Source organism: Capra hircus, chromosome 16, assembly GCF_001704415.2.
Source record: "Capra hircus breed San Clemente chromosome 16, ASM170441v1, whole genome shotgun sequence".
NCBI classification, from domain to species: Eukaryota; Metazoa; Chordata; class Mammalia; order Artiodactyla; family Bovidae; genus Capra; species Capra hircus.
In genome coordinates this window covers 63,029,362-63,051,238 of record NC_030823.1, presented here as the reverse complement: position 1 = coordinate 63,051,238, position 21,877 = coordinate 63,029,362, and the positions used below count along the sequence as shown (strand labels likewise).

The window sequence follows — 21,877 nt, the reverse complement described above, 5'->3', positions numbered from 1 at the left end:
CTCTTCCATTGGCAATGTCTAGTCTTGTTATCCCTTTCCTCCCAGCCTAGTTTTTTGTTCTTTTTTTGGGGGGCCTGGGAGAGTATAATTTTTGCTTAAAGGATAGTCCTTTAGGTAACAAAATGTTATAGCAGAATTAAACAAACAGAAAAGAACACAAAAAAGTTTAATTCCCTACTACAGTTCTCCCAGTGGGCTTCATGGGTTCTCCTAAAGTCCCTTCCTCCCCAGAGCTGCCCTGACGCAACAGCTCAGTGTCCCTCCTTCGGTGCTCTCAGCGACCTTGGGGCCCTCTTCAGCTGGCCTCATATGCACCTGTTTACCGACACTAGGTGTCCTGAGGGCAGACTCTTAGATTATGCTTTGTTCACTCCCTCAGTTCCTGGCACAGTGCCTGCAGGAATGAATGAACAAATAACCACACAATCTTCTGTGATAAGGAATCATTCCAGTATCTTAGAGAGTTGGTATAAATTTAAAATGATGCCATATGCAGACTTTAATATTTGTTGATTCCAACTATGTGCACACATTCAGATAGTTCCCATCTGTTGCTTAAATGTATGGGTGGCCAAATCTCATACATGAGGTGATGAAAGGAGGACAGGCATCGCCTTCAGCTTAAATGTGGAGGCTTTTCTGGAAAAAAAAAAAAAGTCCAGGCTTAGTCTACTTTTTAAAATTGTGTGACTTTGGTTTTGTGATGGCTCCGGGTCACCATTATGTTTTCACAGAATATGTCCAAGTCCAGCATTTCTGAAGACTGGTAATCTGCTTTGAGTTTGTTTTAGCTCAACTAGACCTTTGCCCGCTCAACTAGACCTTCAACCTTCCAAGGCTGTCTTTCAAATCATTAACTAGCTGGTGGATGGCTTTCCAGGAATTTCTGGTGTCTGTGAGCGATAGGCCATTGCTTCAGCCAATATCAACTGTTGTCAATAACACATTTTCCAGACACACAAGAATACATATACTCATGTATACCTATGGCCATTGATTTTAGCAGTATTTTTTGTTATGTCTATTCCATATTTTGCAATAGTCTTGGTTGCCGTTCATATATAGCATCTTGCCTAACACTCTGTGTGCTCATACCTGATGACTGATGGGGCACCAAACATACCGTAGATACTGACCTTCAATGCTTTTCCTCATATTCTCATTAATCTTTCAGCCAGGAATATCAGCAACTCCTACTGTAAGGCAGTGAGAGGCTTTCACTCTCTGGGTGACGATGTGAGCTGGGAAATTATTACAGGGTCCAGAGCAATCATGATTAGAACATAATGACACAGAGCCTGAACTTTGAAATCACATGCCTTGTTTGATTCTTGGCTCTGCCATTTACCAGCTATGCGTTTCAAGCAAGACTCTTATTTTCCTGTGCCTCAATTCTTCCATCTGTTAAATGGGTATATAATAGTTCCTATTCGTAGGAATTCTGTGGGAAGTAATGAGTTAACCTATGTGAAGTACCACACATAGACTGCTATTTTAAGTGTTAGTTATTATCGTTTTACTTTTAAAAATTGAAGTAAAGTACTGCTGAGTACTGAAGAATTGATGCTTTCAAACTGTGGTGCTGGAGAAGACTCTTGAGAGTCGCTTGTACCACAAGGAAATCAAACCAGTCAATCCTAAAGGAAAGCAACCCTCAATATTCATTGGAAGGACTGATGCTGAAGCTGAAGCTCCAATACTTTGGCCACCTGATGCAAAGAGCCAACTCATTGAAAAAGACCCTGATGCTGGGAAAGATTGAGGACAGGAGGAGAAGAGGGTGACAGAGGATGAGATGGCATCACTGACTCAATGGACATGAGTTTGAGCAAACTCTGGGAGATAGTGAAGGACAGGGATGCCTGGTGTGCTGCAGTTCATGGGGTCACAAAGAGTCAGACATGACTTAGCAACTGAACAACAACAACTAGCTATTGTTATTATATATGCTATTGGCTCTGGTTAACTGTAAAGGAACTGACTACCATGACAAGCCCCGACTGGGTTATCCCTCTTACTCCCACCAGAAAAGTAGGGGTTAGTTTGGGGCTGGGAACTTGTGCTTTCTCTGCTGGCTGAGGTTGGGAAAAGGAAGACACCAGGCCCTGGCAGTATTTCCGGAGCAGGAGTCATGTGAAAGCCTGTCCCTCATTCATCAGTATAGTCAATGTCTCTCTCACTCATTCTCACAGCTAATTCTTTGACCCTTCCTAGAGATTTCCCAGCATAGGGCACCCCATTCCATCTCTCGCTCTCATAATGATTGCTCCAGGTCCTCTGTCTCTCTCCTGGACCAAGGAAGAAGCTGCCTCCCCGCTGCCCTATCTACCTCCCATCAAAGCTTCCCATCTAGTTCTCACACTGCTTCTAAAGTGATCTTTCTAAAACACTTCTCAGGGACTTCCCTGGTGGCCTAGTGACGAAAATTCCACCCTCCCAATGCAGGGGACCCAGATTTGTTCCCTGGTCGGGAAGCTAGATCCCACGTGCTGCAGCTCAGACCCAGTGTGGCGACAAAATAAATGTATTAAAAAAAAAATAAATGAAATAAATCTCATTATGTTTCTTCTCTGTCGGATACCTCCAGTGGCTCCCTATCACCTGCACAATGATGTAAGAAGACACCATGTAGCTTTCAGAACTTCCTGCCACGTGGCTGAAGGCTCCTTCCCCTTACTCCTTTCTTGCTCACTTTCCACTCCAGCCAAACTGAACCAGTGCCTGTGTCTTTCACGTGATTCTTTTACTCAGACATTTTCTTATCCAAATTGCCTTTCCTGGTACTTCGATCCTTTCAATTCCATCTTTAAATTTTAAGGTGAGATACTACTTTTTAAAATGAGACTTTTCCTCTAAGATCCCTCATCCTTCACTCCACTATCCCTCCAGTCAGAATTTTTTAATCTTCTCTCATACTCCCATAATAATTTGATTATATCTCTATGATAATGCTTAGCACAGACTGCCTTGTGACATTTAGTTTTACTTTTGCTTATTTCAAAATTGCTTTCAAATGGCTAACAATAACAAGATGGTAATACTTGCCAAAACTCATTGAACAGTACGCTTAAGATGGGTTTATTTTGTTATGTGCAGATTATACCTCAATAAATTTGATTTTAAAAGATAAGTACAGTAAAGGCATAGCAGAAGAAAAATAAACAGATGGGAAAATTGGGATGATGGGAAAATAAAATAAATTCAGGGGTAAAGTTAGTACAAAAAAGCATGCTATCAATTTCTATGGGCTTAAATTTGCCTCTGAGCAAATTTCCCAGAAGCCAGAAGAAGTAGAGAATTTTGACCAGAGAAATAGAGATTTTCCTAGTTCTTAAACCTAAAAAAAAAATCTCTTTCAGGGGACCCTATGAAGAGAATACTATGTGCTCTAAAGGATAGGTTTCTCAACAATAACCCTATGTTAAACCCAATAAGGATTTTTATAGGGCCGTTTCTTATAACATCTCTAAGTTCAAGTTGCTGGCAGAACATCAAAGTACGATTAAGAAAACAGTTCCGTAAGGAACTAAAATAGTGCCTCTCAGGAGCACAACTTTCTAATGGTTTGACTAGATTAGGAAATAAAATTTAAAATAGCTATAGAAATGAGTAGGCTGCTTATCCTTCAAGAAATTCTTTGAATTGATATGAATGTATCATGCATATATCTTATTAATATTTGAGAGTTCAAGGCTGTAGGATGTGTGGCCAGAGCCTAGAGTGCAAGTACCTTCTGTTACCAATCGAGAACAGATCATTGTTTTTGAAGATCTGTTGCCAGATGCATACACATTTGTACTTGTTATATTGTTGAAATGACCCCTTTATCATTATGCCATGTCTCTCTTTATCCGACAGTATCCCTTGATCTGAAGTCTACTTTATGCGAAATTGATAGAGTGACTCCAGCTTCCTCTTGGTTATGTTTGCATGTATATCTTTCTCTATCCTTTTACTTTTAATCTGTGCTTTTATATTTAAAGTAGGATTCTGGAAGATAGTATAGAATCTGGTCTTTTTAAAAAAATCCTGTCTGATAATATCTGCCTTTTTAACTGGTGTATTTAGACCATTCGTGTTTAATGTGGTTATTTATATGGTTGGACTAAAACTTACCATCTTGCTTCTTGATTTTTGTTGTTCCAATTATTCTTTGCTTACATTTTCTTTTTCTACCTTCTCTGTGTTTAATTAGAATTTTTTTTTTACAATTCTACTTTTATCTCCTTTATTGATGTATTATTTATTTTAGTGATTATCCTAGGGTTATAATACACATTTAAAAATAATCTGAGTCTATCTTAAAATAACATTATACTATTTCAAGGGAAATGTAAAGACCCTCATAACACTATATTCCCAGCTCCTTCTTCCCATTCTTTGTGCCATTGTAGTTATATTATTTCACTTTAACCTATGCTGCAAACATATAATACCTTGCTACTCTTTTTGCCTTAAACAGTGAGGTATCTCTTAGGAAATTAAAAATACGGAAAATTTTATTTTGCTTCTTCATTTCTTTATTTAGATTCAAATTTAAGAACTATATTATATGTCTTCTGCTTGAAGATTTAACATTTCTTTTAGAGTAGGTCTGCTGATAGTGAATTTCCTAAGTTTTTTTGTTCGTTTGTCTAAGAAATTCTCTTTTTCTCCCTCACTTTTGAAAGCTATTTCTGCTGGGTTTATTTCTGCTGTTTATGCATTTTTTGTGTGTTTCAGTTTGATAATTTCTTTTGACCTATTTTCAGGTTTACTGATTTGCTGATTCTTCCTTCAGCTATGTCAAGTCTACTGATTAGCTCACTGATAACATTCATTATCTCTGCTCCTACATTTTTGATTTTTTGTATTTTCATTAGCTCTTTCTCATACTTTTCAACCTTCTAGTGAAATTATTTATCTGATTTTCCATGTTGTTTGCTTTTTTCCAATAGAACCTTTGGCATGTTAATCATAGTTATTTTAAATTACTGATCTGATAGCTCCAACATCTGTATGATTTATGAATCTGGTTCTAATGATTGCTTTTCTCCTCAGGCTGTTTTTCTTTGTCTTTTTGTATGCCTTATAATTTTTTTGTGGAAGGCCAGATGTATATAGTACAGTAGATAATGAGATGAGTCCAAATATTTTTTAACATTTGGAGATGACCACTCCTTTCCTGTTAGCCCTTTAGTGCTGGAAGTGCATGTTAATCTAGTTGCAGTTGGGCTGTGTTTGAAGTTTGCTGTTGCTGTGGTTACCTTTAGTGCACCAAAATCTTCAAATTCCTCTAATGATGACTTCTGTTTATGAAGTGAAGTGAGCTCGCTCGGTCATGTCCGACTCTTTGCGACCCCATGGACTATAGCCCACCAGGCTCTTCCATCCATGGGATTCTCCAGGCAAGAATACTGGAGTGGGTTGCCATTTCCTTCTCCAGGGGAACTTGCCGACCCAGGGATCAAACCCAGGTCTCCAGCATTGCAGGCAGGCGCTTTACCCTCTGAGCCACTGGGGAAGCCTGTTTATGGTATAGACTAATTTACAAGGTTTTGTCCAAGTCTGTTCTCTGCTGCACTTTTAATCTTTCTGATTGGATTTGCGTCTCCATTTCCACTGCTACTCAGAGAGAATCTGCCTTTTGCAGCCTCTCAGCTGTATGCCCGTGTTGTTTTTACTTGATACTTGCTAGTACTGGAGAAGGAAATGGCAACCCACTCCAGTGTTCTTGCCTGGAGAATCCCAGGGACGGGGGAGCCTGGTGGGCTGCCGTCTATGAGGTCGCACAGAGTCGGACATGATTGAAGTGACTTAGCAGCAGCAGCAATGTGGAGAAGATAGGTGTGGGAGAGGCCATTCTCTTATGTTCTGTCTCAGCTGTAGGCAGGCACTATCAATCTGGAACTCAGGATGTGGATTTCTCAAGTGTTCTTAGCCTCCCTCCAAATGCAGGGTTGTAAACAGCATGCATTTCTGCCCCTTCTTTCCAGGTAGAGCTTTTCTTCTTTTTCTTCCCCCTAATCTGTTACTTCAGCTTCAGTAAGTTTCCACCAGTGCTATCAGACTATTGTTCTATTTTCTTTCTTCCTGAATATTTTCTTCCTTAGAGAGCAGAAGGGAGATGGAATTTTAACACTGGCTACTATTCTGTCCCAATTAGCACCATGAGGTGAACTTTCTCCCTGATCTTTGCTGAAAACCTTTGACGGGATTCCTGGAGGAAAAGTTTGCAAAGAGAGCCTTATTTTTGACAGTCCACTGAACAGAATCAGACTCTTCTTATGAAAGTTTAGGTTTCCAAACAGTTCTCAGCCTGAAGTTAGGACCACTGTACCCCAGCATGCAGGGGACTGATGGAGCCCCTGCAGACAGGGCTGTGATATTTCTTGGAGAATGTCTTCCATGGTTTGTCTTCAGTCTACGTACCACACAGTCAAACGCACCTGCAACTTTATGAAGTTCAGTATGTTGGATCCCAAGTATGGATTTCATGAAGCAGCAAAATTAAAACAAAAATAGGAGGATCAACATGAGGTTCTCAGCCTTTTCTTTTTCAGACCAAATAGCACTCATTTACTATCCCATTATTTCAGTGTGAAAGGATGTTTAATGTCCACTCCCTTCCCACAGAATGTACTCTTAGAGTAATGAACAGTCCTTTTATTTGGAGTAAATTTAGCCATATTAAAAAACTCAATAAAGTGAACTTAATTTTTTATCTTTATCATTATAGACCCGGGATGCTTAGTTGTGAATCAGCTCAAGCCCTCAGTCTAGCACTTATGGGTTTGCTGTGGAGTCTGGCTGCCTTGTCATGTAGTTCTGTCTTCTGTATTTCTGTTGTGACTTCCTGGAAAGCAGAGTCATGTCACAGTCACCCTTGTTTTTCTAACTTGACCCTCAAATATAGCCCACTTAATAGGTGTTCAGCTAATAATAATGATTAATAGTAATTATTAACTTAATTATTAATACCACACTATATTATTGCACATATATATATATGTAGCTAATAAATGTTAGCTGAATTGCACTGACAATCTGGCATGCACCACCACCCCCCCCACCACTGTTTAGGTCATCTTCCAGTATCTCCCTAATCCCACCTGGAAGGATAGGAATTTACTTTTATTTTCTTTCATTTCAGTAGCATTTAGTGAGTACCCACTTTGAGAAAGGAGTTTCTTTTTGGATGCTGTGGGAGATAAAAAGATAAATAAATCAAGAGATAAATAAGGCCTTCAGTGGTTTATAATTATTATGTACACAGGTATTTATAATATTAAGCAGAGTGTGATCAATGACCATTTAATTATGAGTACGGGGGGTGTGGGAATTGAGCAGAAATTGTTCCTGCGGCCCTTTACTCAGAATATTCTGAATGGCTGCTTGATTCTATTCTTACGGTGGAGGGAGGAGGATAAGCATGCACTTTGCTTTCGATGGACAGTAGTGAAGAAATACTGCCAAGTCAGGAAGAAAGAACAGAGGGGTGTGGAAAGAGCATGACGGTCCAGGAGCTCGGAGAGGGGAACAGCTTCTTCCCGGGATGGAGGAGTGGCAGGCGGTCAGAGAAGTGATGAATGCTGCCCAGAGGGGAAATGGGAAGGTTTCTTAGAGAAAGTGGGATGAAAGAGTTGTCCTTGAGGCTGGGTAGAACTCAGACGTATAGGTGTGGGGGAGGGAACAGCCTGGACGAGGGCTTAGAGAGAGAATGTGCTGGTGTGTGGAGGGAAGGGGGCGGAGAAGACATGCCTGGAGAGCCTGTAAGAATTAGCTTGTGCTGGACTTCCCTGGTGGCGCGGTGGATAAGAAGCCACCTGCCATTGCAGGGGACAGCGGGTTCGATCCATGGTCCAGAAAGATTCCACACGCTGGCGAGTAACTAAGCCCACGCACCAGGACTGCTGAGCCCGTGCTCCAGAGCCCCTGAGCCGGAACTACTGAAGCCAGCGTCTAGAGCCTGTACTGGGCAATACGGGAAGCAACTTCTGTGAGAAGGATGCGCACCACAGCGAAGAGTAGCCCCCCACTCGCCAAAACTAGAGAAAACCCGTGCAAATCAGTGAAGACCCAGCACAGCCAAAAATAGATTAATAAATTTTTAAAAGTCTTTTTTTAAAGATTAGAAAAAAGAATTAGGTTGTGCTGGCACAGAGCAAGTACTTAATAAATAATTGTCAAATGATTGTATAGGTAAATGGCAGCATCAGACATGGGGTATTGTTTTGTTTATTTATTTTGGTAAGAAATGGTAAAGTTTTAAAAAGAAGATGATATAATTGTATTATGATGATTGCTCTGTGGAGAACAAGGTCAACCAAGGGCAGGGGCATGATCTAAGAAACCATGGTGATTTTCCTAAATGATGGACTTTGTGCCCTGCCCCCCACTTCCCATCATCCTGGAAAGCCTGCTTCTCTGACTCTGTAAGAAGCCAGGCTCCAATGCTTCCCTCTTTTGAAATATTTGTGGGTCAGTGAATGTCAACACTCAGGTTACATGCGGAGTGTGTTTAAACACACACCGGGAACATCAACACATATCCTATTCCTAAGGAGAGGAATAAGGTCTCCTATTTGTGCTAGTGTCAAAGTTGACATGGCTCCCAGGAAGGATCTGGGGAGGAGACATATAGTATGGCTGTCAGCCCTGAAGTTTGTCGAAGCCTCTAGAAGTCCTGGGCTTGGTGATTCTGGTCCTTGCTTTGCAGAGGGAAGATGGAAAACCATCTGATATTCCTCTTTTCGTACTCCTCGTCTGTTCCATATTGACATCAATAAACAATGAAATCACAGGATCCAGATTAAGTAAATCTATTTTCCTTGCATGTGGTACAACACAGTTTGAAAATAAAAAAACAAATCAAATGCTCTGGAAACAAAATGAATGCAAATTAAGCCCCAAAGAAATCTGTCAGCATCTGAACATTTTATTTTGCTTTCTTCTCCCCTTTAAATTAAACCAACACCATTTTCCAAAGCTCAAACATGAATCACAGCCCCTTCTGGGATGAATGATTCTGGCTGTGGCCTAGTTTAAGCAGATGATCCCCGACAAGTTGGGGGAACGAGGCTCTCCTCCATGAGGTAGGAGTGTTGAGGATACATCCTCTCAAGGGCAGAGAGCCAAGCGTGCAAGTGTCCGGATGAGGATGCCTGGAGCTGGGATATGGGGACGAAAACAGAATAGAGAGTCTATTTTTCCTTTTGATGAACCCATCATTGTATTTTTAAAATTTTGTTAAAGCACCTTATTAAAATTATTTTTCTTTAATATTTTTTAATGTGGACCGTTTTTAAAGTCTTTATTGAATTTGTTACAATATTGCTTCTGTTTTATAGTTTTTGGTTTTTTGATACTAAGGCATGTGGGATCTTAGTTCCCTGGCCAGGGATTGAGCCCCACACTCTCTGCATTAGAAGGCAAAAAGTCTTAACCACTGGTTAAGTCCCTAAAATTCTTAAATGGTGTCATAGTATAAGATTCCGAGTGTGGCCTTAAGGTTAGAGAGAACTGGTTCAGACCCTCATCCCTATACAAATGTCCTTGGGAGGAGTTAGTTAACATATTATTGACCAGGGGATTTTTGCAGAAACTAACACTTGTAGTGTTAATATGTCTCCAGTCGATAATGTGTTAGATTCTTTGAACTGGTTTCCTTCCCTATAATTTGGGGACAGTAGCATCCAACACCTGTAGTATTGCATCAGGATTATATGATATAATACATATAATGTATTTAGCAAAGGGGCACATGGTGAGCACTTAAGTTATTATTGATAAAGAGTAAAGTCCAGTTATCTCAAAGAAGTCGGAAGTCTGAGAATAAGCACAGGCTCTTGAGGATACTTGTTCTTTCCACGGTGACTCTGGAATTTCATGGCTGTTCTAAAGCTTTTCCCCCAGGGGTTGCAGAAGAGGCCCAGAGGGTCAAGAGGGCCCAGGTAGGCCAGAGAGACGGCTGCCCCACGACAGTCAGACCCTGTTACCGCTGTGCTCATTCTCTGACCACTGCGCTCCTGGAGGGAGGAGAGGGGAGAAGAATCTGGTGGTGGGTTGCTGCTGCTAAGTCGTTTCAGTCGTGTCTGACTCTGTGTGACCCCATAGACGGCAGCCCACCAGGCTCCCCCGTCCCTGGGATTCTCCAGGCAAGAACACTGGAGTGGGTTGCCATTTCCTTCTCCAATGCATGAAAGGAAAAAGTGAAAGTGAAGTCGCTCGGTCATGTCCGACTCTTTGCAACCCCGTGGACTGCAGCCTACCAGGCTCCTCCGTCCATGGGATTTTCCAGGCAAGAGTACTGGAGTGGGGTGCCATCGCCTTCTAAGCCCACCTGAAGAGGTCGTTTGCAATTCGGCCCCACAGATGGGACAGCAGGTGCCTTCCCCAGAGACAGTACTGATTTTTAAAGAGAGGCAGACATTTCATTTGGCAGTGTTTGAACTTTTCCTTTCAAGCGTTCCTGGAAGTGACCATTTGAAGAGCATAGTGAGGTGAGCAGGGAAGCCATCTTGGCTGAAGGGGATGCCCAAGCTCCCCTCATCCAACCTAGAGCCCAGTGCCTCAGGAAGCATCCTGGGCACTTTGGCCCTATAGCTCTGTTTAGAGCCTGTCAGCTCCAGGGATGGGACATCTGGGCCTGGACTGGCTCCCTGGGATTCCTCATGGAACCCAAAAAATGAGAGACATTTGTACTCCCTGGTTCACAAGCAGAATGAATCCCCAGAGGGTCTCTCCCACCTCTGGAACCCTGCGGGATTAAACTTTGATACTCACTTCTGCCCCATTTCCTAGGCTGAGCTGCTCAGATGGCATCAGGGCCAGATTTTTTTAGAAGTCGTCGAGCAGGGGTCCCCAACCTCCAGACCGCATACTGGTACCTCCTGATCAGATCAGTGGCGGCATTAGATTAGGGATAAAATGTCAGATCAGCAGCAGCATTAAATTAGAAACTAAGTGCACAATAAAGGTTGTGCCCTTGAATCATCCCGAAACCATCCCCTCCCCCGCCCCGACTCCGGGTCCATGAAAAAAGTGTCTTCCATGAAACTGGTCCCTGATGCCTAAAAGGCTGAGGACTGCTGTGACAGAGTGTCTTATCCTTATAACAACATCCCTTTAAACCCAGCTCTTCCGCTTGGTCACTTTCCAGGATCACACTTTGGGATTTTCATTTCCAAAATCTCCTCGGAAAGTATCTAGCTGTTAAAGGATGGGGGCATTTTTTGCTGTTTTGTTGGCAGAAGCAAAACATTGAAGAAGAGGACAAGGGACCAAGCAATTTTGCAGCGAGTTACTGAATTTTAGTCTTATTGAAAAGTCTGTTTGGAGGCGCAGGAAGAACCTGGCTTTCCATCTGCTGCTTCGCACAGGTGGCCCCACACAAACGATGTTTCATTTTCTGTGGCTGCAGGCCGAGCTTTGTCCTGTCTGCCTTTCCCAGCTGCGTCCTGGAGCCTCCTCTTCACTCCCTCGTTTAGTCTCCTCCACCCCGACCTCGCTGTTCCCTTCTCCTTAACTTTCTTCTGTGGCTTTCCCTAGTGTGGAGTTTATTTCTCTATCGTCATTGTTTCCATTGCTGCCCTCTCTTTTCTGTGTCTCTGTGTTTCTGGTTTGCTAACTCTCTCTCTCCTATTTTTTTCCCCACTAACCAATGCCTAGTACCCAGTTCCTTGAGAAACATGCCTTTGTTTCTGGAACTCCTTAGCTGTTTTAGATGTTCTCCTGAAGCCACCCCTTGTTTCTCCAAAGAAGCAGGCATAGCATGTGGAGCTCATTTTTTTTTAAGATAATTTTTTAAAAGAGCCATCTCATTGGTTCTTTAAAAAAAAAAAAAAACATGTTTACTTATTTGGCTGCGTGAGGTTCTAGTTGCGGTGCGCGGGCTCCCTAGTTGCGGCACACGGGCTCAGTAGATGTGGTGCACGGGCCTACTTCCATGGTTGTGGGATCCCAGTTCCCCGATCAGGGATTGAACCTGTGTCCCCTGCATTGCAAGGTGGGCTCTCCACCACTGGACCACCAGGAAGGTCCCCATGGCTCACTTTTTGTTTCTTTAATAGCATGGATCATTGCAAAGAAGAGAAGGAATTTGAGGGGCACAGCAGCTCCCCCTTTCCTTGCCCTCCAGCTACAGGCAATCTCAGCAGAATTTAGATCACCCCAGAGTTTCAGACCTTTTAAACTAGTTAGATTTACTGTTTCAGGAAGTTTGTCTCCTGCCTCAGGTGACTGAAAGCCATCAGTCAACCCTCTCTCCAAACTTTACTTTTTTTCTTGCGGAGAGCATTGAGGAATCTACCCTGAAATATTTGTCCAGGCAGTTTGCTCTTCCTAAGTAAAAACGCACTCTAGAGTCTGTGGTCAAGTGACATGTATTGTCTCACTCACTGATTCACTGGGTGTTTCCTGCACACTCCTGTGTGTCTGGCACACTGGGGGGCTCTGGGGAGCCAGTGGGGAGTACACTGGGCCCTGCAGGAGCTGTCCAGCCTGCCTGCTGGCCAGGGAGATGGGAGTTCAGGCAAGGATTTGGTCTTTACAGCATCAGTTTTATTGTGAGCCCACCAGTCCCATTGTTCCAACTTTCCTGCCAATATTTGAGATGAAAGAGGCAGCGCATTTTTCTGGGGATTTCATTTCATGCCCCCCTCCAGGATGAACAAGTACCAACCTTTCCTTCCCCTCAACCACACCTCTTCCTCTTCCTCACTCTTCTCTTCCCCGTGCCCTTGGTAACTTGAACAGCCAAAGACTGGCCAGACTGCAGCGCATTCATGGAGGCTTTTCCAGTTATCTTTTCAAGGAAGGGTGAAGTGGTGAAGAAAGGGGGACAGAAGTTACAATGACTGAGCTTCCTGTCTGTGTCAGATTCTGTGCCTGATGGTTTTCTAAATTCATTTCCTTTAACCCTTATTCTCAGTCTACCTATAAGGTAGATAATGTCATTCCCACATTAATGAAGAAGAAATGGAAATTCAGAAAAGGTCAGACAGGTTGTCCAAGAGCAGATATTTAATACATCACAGAACTGTTCCTGGAACCTAGATCTGTTTGAATTCAAAAGTCAGATTCTTGCCACTACAGCTTCTGTGTGTGTGTGTGTGTGTGTGTGTGTGTGTGTGTGTGTGTACATGTATGTGTGTGTGTGTGCGTGCACATGTGTGTGGTGGAATGGACTGGGAGAGGATAAATTGAACGATAAGAATCATCCCAGTTTCTTTTTCTCCCACCTTGAGTCTTGAACCCGAAGAGTATCCTGCTGCTCTTCTTCTGATCAGGGTACAGCCATGTGTCATGGACGATTGGGACATTGAGAAATGAGGTATCTGGCTGTCTCCCCAGAGGGACTTCTATTCACTTTCACGTGGCGCTTAATGGGCTCCAGAACCAGGCTGCCTGCTCTTCCGTTTGCCAGCTGTTACCTTGGGCAAGTGACTTACACTGTCTGTGCTTTAGTTTCCTTTTCTGTAAAGGGGGTAATAATACAAATACTGTCCTCATTTCTAGAGGTGTCAAATTCATAGAGACAGAGGGTACAATAATTTTTGCCAGGGAGTGGAGGAAGGAGGGGAGTGGGGAGTTGCTGTTTACTGGATATAGGGTTTCAGTTTGGGAAGATGAAAAAGTGCTGGAGATGTGTGGTGAGGATAGTTGCACAACAATGTGAATGTATACTAAATCTCGCGGAACTGAAAATGGTTACAATGATTAAGTTTTATGTTACCTATATTTTACCATTAAAAAAAAAAGGTACCTTCCTCAAAGGATCTGAGGGGAAACTGAATGAGCTGGTGCTTGTTTAGCACTTAGAACAGAGCCCATATAGTAAATGCCTCATGAACGGGAGCTCTTACATGCCCCAGCCCTGGCCTTTTCCGGGGAGGTCTGCGGAGCCAAGGGCAGAACCTTGCAAGCACATGCCTGTGGCCTGGCTCAGGATTGTGGTGAGAAGGGGATCTCACCCCCGTGTCTGGAGCAGTTTGTGGTTCAGAACAGGGGCTGGTGACTTCACCTGTTAACGGAAGAGCCCTCACTGCCCAGGTCAAACACCAGGATTATAAATGGAACACTGCTTACTAAATTGCCCCGTTTTACACAGACTCACGCCAGGAGCTGCAGGCTCTGACGCGAAGCTAAATTTGATGGTTGAGTTAGAACAAAAGAATTACGAACCCAGGGATGAAAACATTCAATTAAATGGCATCAACACAGTATGTCTGAGAAGAGAATGGTGTTTTAATGTTTTCACTGGGCTTGCCCACAAATATTTATGGAGTGTTCATAGTGAAGGGAGAATGCAGAGCGCTCAGAGCAGAGAACAGCAGAGTGGCGTGTCATGGAGCAGAGGAGGGAGAGCAGACGCACCCTGGACCCCGAGTCCTGCTGGATCTGGGGACGGGCATCCCTTCAGACCCCTCACCTGTGACTCTCCCCAGACATCCCAGGTCACTTCAGAACAGTAAGGTTTGTTGTGTGGTGTACAGAGGCCTCTGGGAGCGCAAGAAGGAACAGACAACCCAGGCCAGGGCAGGGAGCCGTCAGGAGACGAGGGCCCCTTCCTAGTCCAGTGCAGCCACCCTGCTCCCCGAGTTCTGAGCCCTGCACAGACAGCTCTCTGCGGAGGGCCTTCAGCGCAGGGCCCTAAGGTTTCCCATCTGTTCTAGTGCTTCCCAAGCTCTCTGTGGTGAAAGGCCAGGTTTATGTTTTGTTTTTAATTTCCAATCCATTGTTTGTAAAATACAATAAAGGTTAATTAGTAAATGTATTTAATAAGTGAATAATACATTAGACAAGCGAAATAAGAAAGAAAGAGTACACAATACAAGGCCACTTGTAAAATTTGGATGTCCAACAGACGTGAATGTCCCTAGTTAAATTGCTGTGAAGGGACTTCTCTGGTGGTTCAGTGGCTAAGACTCTGCACTCCCAGTGCAGGGGGCCCAGGTTCGATCCCTGGTCAGGGAATTAGATCCCACATGCCACAGCTAAGCATTAGCATGCCACAGCTAAAAGACCTGGCACAGACAAATAAATAAATAAATAAAAATTTTAAAGAGAGGTTAGTTCTGTTGGGAGTGGATCTCAGAATCCACTCAAAGGCACTGAGAAGTTTCTGGTGAATAACAAGACTTCGCATGGATCACAGGAGGAGGCAGGGTATTTTGGCTAAAATTAACACACAAAAAGGCACAAAGGTCTTCATGCCTGTTCAGATGGCTATTATTTTTTTAAAAAGCAACAGAAAATAACAAGTGTTGATGAGGATATAGAGAAATTGGAACGCTTTTTGGAATTGCACTGTCGGTGGGAGTGTAAAGTGGTGCCGCCGCTACAGAAAATGGTATGATTCCACTTGTAGGTGTGTACCCAAAGGAGCCAAAGCAGGAACTCAAACAGGTATTTGTACACCCATTTTTTTTTTTAACGAGAATAAATACTAGACCCTTTGTACCAAGAGTATAAATAGCTACAATTTAAGAACATAAGAAAAATAACTGTGTGAGAAGCTTAATTTCCGGGGTTGTAAGTTCCTTCCAGGTGGCGGATCACAGGGAGAGCTATAAAAGGAAAAGAAGGACTGGTGCTCTGTACACCCATGTTTAGAGAAGCATTTTCAAGACCAAAAAGGTGGAAGCAATCAACATGCCCATTAGTGGACAAATTGTGGTGTATACATACATACAGTGGAATATTATTCAGCCTTAAAAAGACATTTAGACATATGCTACAGCATGGATGAATGCTGAAGACATGGTGAAATAAACCAGTCACAGAAGGACAGATGTTGTATGATTCCACTCTATATGAGATGCCAAGGGATCTCCCCCACCCAGGGATGGAACCCAGGTCTCCCACATTGCAGGCAGTTCCTTTACTGTCTGAGCCACCAGAGAAGCCCATATATGAGGTGCCTAGAGTAGTCAAAACTACAGACAAATAGTAGATTGGTAGTTATCAGGGGCTGGGGCAGAGGGGAATGGGGAGTTCCTGTTTAATGGGCATGGAGTTTCAGCTGGGGAGGGTGAAAACATTCTGGAGATGAGTGGTGGTGATGGTTGCATAGTGATCTGAATGGTCTTAATGCCACTGAACTGTACACACTTAAAAATGGTCAAAATGGTAACTCTTATGTTATATATATTTTACCACAATGCTTTGAAAAATGCATGAAGTTACAAATGACACAGCATGTTCAGAGCATGGCGTTTTCTGCACTTCACTGGCTGGACCCTGAGCTGTAAGGAGGGAAGAGAGGAGAGGTGGGAGGTGAGATTCCTCTTGCCTGCCTCCCTCTCCAGCTGCTCACTCCTTTTCCTCCCTACCTGAGCTGCCAGGTTCTAGGAGAGTCGTACCTCGTTGGAGCCACTTCACCTTCATCCACATCTGGACTCATGCAGAAATGGATGTGGTCCCTCCACCTTCCCCGAAGGTGGAAGGCTTGTAGTGGCCTCCTGGTGCTAAATCCCGTGGACTTTTCAGTCTTGTTGACACTACCGATTACACGCTTCTCGTTGGAACTCCCCTCTCCAGAGATCTCTTTGCTGTCACTCTTCCGGTTTTCCTCCTACTTACTCTGTTTCATCTCAGTGTCCTCTGAACGTTTCTCTTTCTCCGCTTATCTTTTCATGAAGATATCCCTCCCAGGGTTCCATCTTGGGTTCTCTCCTCTTGCTGTCTCTCATTCCCTCCTGCTGTCGTTTACCTTTCAGTGACTCCCAAAGTGAGGTCTTTATTCCAGGTCTCTCAGCACAGAATCTGGGAATGCATCTGACTCGAGTGTCTCTCCATCAGCTCACACTGCATGTATCAATGGCGCTCTCATCTATCCCTGCGCCCACATCAATCTCTCCCCTCTCTCCCCTCCGACATCTCCTCTGTTACCCTCCATTCAGTTCTCTCTCCTGGTCATGTGTAGAGTACTTTTCCTTTCAATATTAATAATGATAATACTCTACAAGGCTATTATTTTGGGCCACAGCGTGCTCTTTGAAGGCACATCTTGGAGTCGCTAACATAACCCAGTGCTCAGCTAGCCTGTTGCATAGTAGTAAGATGAATGAGTAATAACAATGATAAAATCTAATGCTTATGTGGTGCTTAGTATGTGCCAAGCACTGTTCTAAGCACTGCTCATATAATAACTCACTTAATTCTAGCAGCTGTAATATAGCTACCATGATTCCATTTGCAGATGAAAAGCTGGGGGTACAGAGAGGTTATGTGACTTGCCCAAGGTCCCCAATTTTAGAAGCTCAGTACTGAATGAATGAATGAATGAAAACTTACATGGGAGAATAAATCAATGAGGCCAGAAGGCTGGGTTAGGGCATATAATGGTACTGTGTGCCACGTGTATAGTTGTTAGACTGGGAGGTATTTCTTGAGGCTCTTTCTGAGAGGACACCAATTGTTTTGACAGTTGTTCTTTGACCCAGGTGTGGTGATGCAGCAGAGAGAATAGGAATCTGATAGATGTGATCAAAAGAAATAAGAGGATGAAACATTCTCGGTGGAGAGGGAAAGACTTGGCTGGCCCAAGCTGTTCTTTCAGCTGGAGATATGAGTCAGGGGTGGCTTGTCTTCAGTCTGTGCCTGCAGAGTGCTATTGGCATCCTGCCTCATCCAGCCCTTGCTACACAAACATCATGACCAGCGTCCCCCAGGGAGCTGCTTCCCGGGATTTATATAGCACATTGTCCTGGACATCTTTCGGGGGCTGCTGGCCACCTGCCATTGTCCTTTATCTTAGAAAAAACTGTTCTTGATGCCCACATCTTTTCTATCACATTAGAGCCTGGTTACTACACTTGGTTGAACATTTCCTAATCTAGACCAATGACGCTGCCTGGGCCCGATGGCTGTCTTCCTCAGTTCCTGGTCTTCCTGAGCTTCCTCTCTGTTTCCATCAGGCTCTGTGTCCCGGTTCTGTGGTTCTGACCCACCACCGAGGAAGAAAAGGAGTGAACAGTGTCATTCTTCCTCCTTCACTGCCCTCTATGTCCAAATAAACATTAAGACACCTCCATTTTTCCTGCTATTCATATTCTCTTCCTTTCTCACAGCTAAAAATAAACCCATGAATAGACTGCCCTCTCTGATTCATAGGCTCTCAGAACCATCAGGAATTGTCAAGACCTGCTGGTTCAACCTCTTCATTTTAAATATGAGCAGAAGGAAGTCTAGAGAACACTGAGGACCCTGTACATGGGGTTACAGGAAAACCTCTGTCAGGTTCTAGGGGACGTTGAAAATGACATTGTCCTCTCCTTGCCCAAATTTCTCCCTGCAGCTTTTACTTAAACATAACAAAACAATGCCATACATTGATTGTAATACTTTCCTGTGACTTCGCCTTTTATTTTTCTATATAGAGAAATAATATCTAAAATCTATTTTGTTTTGTTTCTTCTCTGCTGGTTCCCTTCTCCAAAGTATGCTTTGACACAGAAAAATGAAAAAATGTATATGTTTTTATCTTCCCTTTTAGTGGTTGTATGTAAATGAAGGGGTTGCCCAAAGGACATCTAAACAAAGATGAAACTTTAGAGTCTACTGTTCTTGCAAACTCTACTCCCTACACTGTGGTGATAAAAATCACTGTGTGGCAATCATTGAAACATGAAGTTATTTGTAGATATCTGTTTATACATCCAATTTATCCAACACATTGTGAGCCTTTGAAGGCACAGACTATGTCATATTCCTTTCCCAGGACACAGCACAATGTCTTACCCATAATACATGCTCAATCAATGATTACAGGATTAATGACAGAGTGCACTTATCAGCCTGACCACTCCTTCAGGGCTTATACTCCCCTAATAGAGAAGACTACTTGGAGGAAATGGCCTTTGAGCTGAGCTATAATGGGAAGAAAAACAGCACATGATAGCAAGAGGAAGAAGGTTGTTTTTATGCACATGGAACAAGCCAGACAAAGGCTTGGTGCGCGAGACTAAAATTACTAGGTTGCCTATCAGGAAATTAAACAGTCTATCCATTCATTAGCGAAAGAACAAATGACAGGCCTTGTGCATTACCAGACTGTTAATAAGCAAGAGGCAGACCTGCTCTTATGAAAAGGCAGACTCTGAATGTCATGTTACCCAAAGCTCTCAAGCAGCTCATTCTTAAAACTCTTACTATTCAAAACTAGGATGATTTTACAGAATACTGGTGCTGACAGAAGGGGTTATAATCCCTTTTATAACTGTCTGTCTTATTTTTTAGGTTACTGAGATGGCTTATATTTGTTCAGATTATCTCATGCAGAGGTCAGCAAGGCCATGACACCACTCACCCCAAAGTGGAGACATTGTTGGATGTGTTGAAAACACATAGGAAACTCATAGAAAACTCACTGACCTTTTCCAGCGGGAGGCCCTGCCTTTTAGACTTCAGGCCACTCCATTGGCCATGTTGAATTTGGTCCAGTTCAGTTCAGTGCAGTTCAGTCGCTCAGTCACGCCTGACTCCTTGAGATACCATGGACTGCAGCATGCCAGGCTTCCCTTGTCCATCACCAACTCCCGGAGCTTACTCAAACTCCGTCAGGGGCAAATACTATCTTCCAAAGGGAAAACGTGTCTAAGATGCAGGTGGAGTGATAAAAGGGTCTAACAAAGGTTTGAGTGTCGATTGGGTACCCCAATCTGTGCTTGATGCTTCTACATCTCATTTGCTCCACAAAACAGTCTTGGGAGAGAAGTGTGGACCCCTTTCTTATGGATAATTAAGCTAAGGTTGAAAGAAATGAATGGAGTAGGAAATGGCAAGCTACTCAAGTACTCTTGCCGGGAATTCCATGGACGAGCTACAGTCCATGGAGTTGCAAAGAGTCAGACACGACTGAGCAACTAACACGTCAAAGAGATGAAATAATCTTGCTTGAGGTCACATATGCAAACGATGGAATCAAGCATAGGTCAGACACAGGTAAACCTGTGATCCTTGCATACATGCAACAGCTGTTGCAAAAATGCCTGAGGCCAACAAATAACCCACATTTTAAAATGTTTGAATAGATATTTTTCCAAAGATATGCAAATGGCCATTTAGCTCATGAAATATGCTCAACATTACTGTTATTTGGAAAATGCAAGTCAAAACCACAGTGAGATCCCATTTCACACCCACTAGAATGGCTAAAATAAAAGACACTTGCTCCTTGGAGGAAAAACTATGACAAACCTAGACAGCGTATTATAAAGCAGAGATGTTACTTTGCTGACAAAGGTCCATCTAGTCAAAGGTATGGTTTTTCCAGTAGTCGTGTATGGATGTGACAGTTGGACCATAAAGAAGGCTGAGTGCCAAAGAACTGATGCTTTGAACTGTGTGTTGGAGAAGACTCTTGAGAGTCCCTTGGGCTGCAAGGAGATCAAACAAGTTAATTCTAAAGGAAATCAGTCCTGAATACTCATTGGAAGGACTGATGGTGAAACTGAAGCTCCAATACTTTGGCCACCTGAGGCAAAGAACTGACTCATTAGAAAAGACCCTGATGCTGGGAAAAATTGAAGACAAGAAGAGAACGGGATGGCAGAGGATGAGATGGTTGGATGGCATCACAGACTCAATGGACATGAGTTTGAGCAAGCTTGGGGAGTTGGTGATGGACAGGGAAGCCTGACGTGCTACAGTCCATGGGGTCGCAAAGAGTTGGACATGACTGGGCTACTGAACTGAACTGATAAATGTATAAATAAAGGTATAATGCTATATAATGGAATGTTATTCAGCCATAAAAGAAATGCCGTACTACTATATGCTGCATCATAAAGGAACCTCAAAAACGTTATGCTGAGTGAAAGAAGCCAGTCACAAAAGGCCACATATTGCATGATTCCCTTCATATGAAGTGTCCAGAATGGGCAGATCCACAGAGACAGAAAGTAGATGAATGATGCCGGGGCTTAGCAGGCAGGAGGAATGGAGAGTGACTGCTTAGGAGTATGGGGTTGTTTTTTTTTTTTCCAGTGATGAAAAGCTTCTAGAATTAGATAGGGGTGATGGGTGCCCAACTTTGTGAATACACTAACCCCCCCTGATTTGTACACTTTAAAATTAAGAGTGAATTTCATGATAAGCAAGTTACATATCAATAAAGTTGTTGCAAAAATATATATCCGAGGCCAGATTGGCTTAAGCAAGTGTCAGGTACCATACTTAGGAAAAACCCTAACTCACTGGGCACATGCTGCCAAGATTTAGGATTTAACAATAAAATGACCGATAGGACACTTGCTGGGAGTGTCCATATGTGACATGCTTGCAAATGAAATTCTTGATAAATAGCCAAAAAATAAAGAATGGTCACAGATGTAGAAAACAAAGTTCTGGTTGCCAGGGAGTAGGGAGGGGAGGATAAACTGGGAGAGTGGAATTGATCTGTACACACTACTAGATATAAAACAGATGACTAGTAAAGACCTACTGGATAGCACAGGGAACTCTACTCAATACTCCTAATGGCCTATATTGGGAAAGAATCTAAAAAAAAGAAGAAAAGAGTGGATATATGTATATGTATAGCTGATTCACTTTGCTATACACCTGAAACTAACACAATACTGTAAATCAACTGTATTCCAGTAAAAAAAAAAGTAAACAGTAACTGTAACGAAAAGAACGTCTCTTTTGGCTCTGGTATGAGATACATCACTCAATACAAATAATCTTAATATCTCTCACAGAAAGAAAGATGCAAGGAGTGTAGTGTCAATAGGAGACGATAGCCTATTATTTATAATATCAATACGATAGTATAATAAAAGTAAACCTAGTGAGAGGATCCGGAGAAGGCGATGGCAGCCCACTCCAGTGCTCTTGCCTGGAGATCCCAGGGACGGGGAGCCTGGTGGGCTGCAGTCCATAGGGTCACGAA

General features: G+C 43.0%; 1 protein-coding gene across 5 annotated transcripts in view; it reads left to right on the top strand.

Moving 5' to 3' along the window:
• The window catches only part of NMNAT2 (nicotinamide nucleotide adenylyltransferase 2), a 220,310-nt gene that overhangs the window by 81,773 nt on the left and 116,660 nt on the right, over positions 1-21,877 (top strand). The window lies entirely within an intron of this gene.